General features: G+C 41.8%; 1 pseudogene; it reads right to left on the bottom strand.

The window, feature by feature from the left end:
• Positions 1-1,162: 1,162 nt before the first annotated feature.
• LOC105854012 lies at positions 1,163-1,667 on the bottom strand (annotated as a pseudogene).
• Between the last annotated feature and the right edge of the window lie 1,091 nt (positions 1,668-2,758).

The raw sequence follows: 2,758 nt of genomic DNA, 5'->3' as shown, positions 1-2,758 counted from the left end.
CCATTCTAGAATGGTCCGAATCTCACAGGAATGAGGCAAAGGCACCAGGTGGAAGACCTGGGATACCTACCTGTGGCCTGTTCATGCCATCACAGGGAAATAGTACTGTAAATAATCAGCTAATTCATCAGAAAGGTAATTGCTGGTTCTTTTATATTTCCATTTAATTCTCTTTCCTTCCTTGTGACTCCATTTACAAAGGACAAGAAAGGACCTAATTAAAGGACCTTTGTAAATTCTCTTTGGCTGCTCCTGACCTCCCCTGTGCTCTGCCTTTCCTCTATGCATTTGCTAGTGGAAACTCCACTTAGGATCTCATTCTAGTTCTCTCCCCTTTTAACCAATGTCACAGGCTTTTTTCAGCAGCCACTCCTTGAGTTAAGCTCATATCTCTCTGAATCTGTTGCTCATCTATCCATGAGGATGAGTTTTTTCCAGTCCCCAGGAGACATGGTTTGTCTTCAAGCAGAAAAAAGAGATGAAGAACAGGCCAAACCCTGTGAGTCCTGCTAAGTGTCCAGAGTCAGTTCTTGTCACTGTGGTTAGCTTCCTTCCTCCAATAATTCCCTTCTCCTCATCTGCCCTCAGTTTCCTTTCCTTTGGAGTCCCACATGTGAGTTGCAGAAACTTGGTGGGTTGTTTCAAAACATTTTTTCTAGAAGGTTTTGTTAGCTTAGTTCAAACTCATTTTCTAAAATCATATCTATATATTTTGCTTATCTTATTAAAACACAAGGCAATTTGATTTCTGCACAGTATCCTTTCTGGTAACCACTGTTCAAGCTCCCAATTTATGTTAAAAGAAGACTCAGTCGAGTGGAGATTTTAATGGGGTTTATCCTTCAGCAAAGTGGATGGATCATTTTAAATTGAAACTGTGATAAACACCCAATCACACTCTGACCTCCTAATTATCTCCTGGAGTAGAGCCAATAGGCATCTGTGTACAGGGCTGTGAAGTGACTTGTGTTTTAATTATGTTAACAAAGAGGTCAAAGGAGTGAGAATCGATTGTTAGAGGCCAGCCCCCAGCTTCGCTCTCGCCCTGGCCAAGGCTGTGATGTATAGAGCACCACCACTCCCTTGAAAGCCTGACTCAATAGCTTCACCTATAAGTTTCTGCCTAGAAGACATACACAGCTATTTCTGAAGAGATTTCATTTTAGGAAGGGAATTTCTGACCTACCACTCTCTGTAGGTCATCCTAAACTTCGTTGTTTCTCAGACTATATACAAGACTATATACTATATATATTCATCAGTCGGGTGATGACAGTGTAGGCCCTTGAGATCAGTTGGTCCTGATCCCTGGTGCTCTTTTACTTGGGCTGGAGGTAGAGGACAGAGGTGCCACCGTAGTGGATGGTGGCCTTGTGAGGTAGAGGGCACAGGAGACAAAAGGCCTTCTGGCCCTCAGCTGAGGAGATCTTGAGGATGGTTGAAATGTGAGAACACAGGAGATAACAGGAAGGTGGTAGGGGCTGTGATGGCCAGTAGGCTGATAATTGAGGTTAGGATATCATTGGTGACTGGGATAGCACACACCAGACTCAACACTGGTCAAATATCACAGAAGAAATGCTCAGTGAGTTGCAAAAAGGCAGTCAGAAAATGGCCACAGCCTGAACAGCAAGACTGAGAACCCAGCTAGCACAGGATGCCGGCATGACATAGACCCTCTATATCATGATTTTGTATTAGAGTGATTTGCAATTGGCTACCTGGTGATCATAAACCCATTACTGCTGGTAGAATATTGGTGATGACAAGGGAAGAAAAGAATTGAGTCCCACAGCCCTCTGTGGAGATGTTTGGGCTCAGGCCCCCAAAGCTGGAGAGCATCTATGGGGTGATGACCAGGGAGTTAATGTCTCTGAGGTGGAGTGGACACTTAGAAAGAAGTACATGGTGGTGTGGAGGTGATGGTCAATATGGGTAGTAGTCACAATGATGGCAATGCCAGTTAGCGTTAGGGGGTACAGAGTGAAAAATACCACAAAGAATGTGAGTTGATGTCTTTAGAAATTGGAGAACCCTTGAAAAACAACTCTCTTACTTCTGTGTAGATGGCTGTCTTCAGAGAGAATCTCAACTCTAAAAGATAAAGAGGTCAACAACATTTCAGTTCCAGAGACTTCTCTATTCTAGAGAAGCATACTGCCCAGAGCAAAGATTCAATACCACAAAGACCTATTTCAAACTTAGCCAATAAGTTGCTTTTTCCAGGGACAAGAACCCTCCTAGAAATGGAAGCAGAGACAGAAAATTTACCGAAGAAAGTCCGTTTGGGTGATGTGTGTATGTATACATAGAAAACCCAAAAGAAACTACTGACAAATTCTTAGACTCATTAGGGGAGCATAGCAAGGTTTTTGGTACCAGATTTATTTATAGTAATCTATCACATTGCTATACTTCAACAAGCTGAAAGCAAATTAAATTTTAATGGGCTCTCATGTACAGTAACTTAAAAATATAAAGGATCTAGGAACAAAGACCTTTATCAGGAAAGTATAATACCTTAATCAGAAACACTACAGAAGACTGAGACAAAATGAGCAATAGAGCAAGCGCTCAGTTGTAATTCTGTAGAATTCTGTAGAATTCAATCAGTATCCCAAAGGGGCTCTCTTTGGTTGGTTAACTATTGGATGACCAACTGATACTACAAATTTTCTGGAGGTGCAAAGATCCAAGAAAAGTCAAAATACTCTTAATGAAGAAAAAGGAGAGAGGGTTTGCCTTTCTGATATCATTA

Source organism: Condylura cristata, unplaced genomic scaffold (genome assembly GCF_000260355.1).
Source record: "Condylura cristata isolate star-nosed mole 26May11 unplaced genomic scaffold, ConCri1.0 scaffold00024, whole genome shotgun sequence".
Classification (NCBI taxonomy): Eukaryota; Metazoa; Chordata; class Mammalia; order Eulipotyphla; family Talpidae; genus Condylura; species Condylura cristata.
This window is presented reverse-complemented; position numbering and strand designations above follow the sequence as displayed.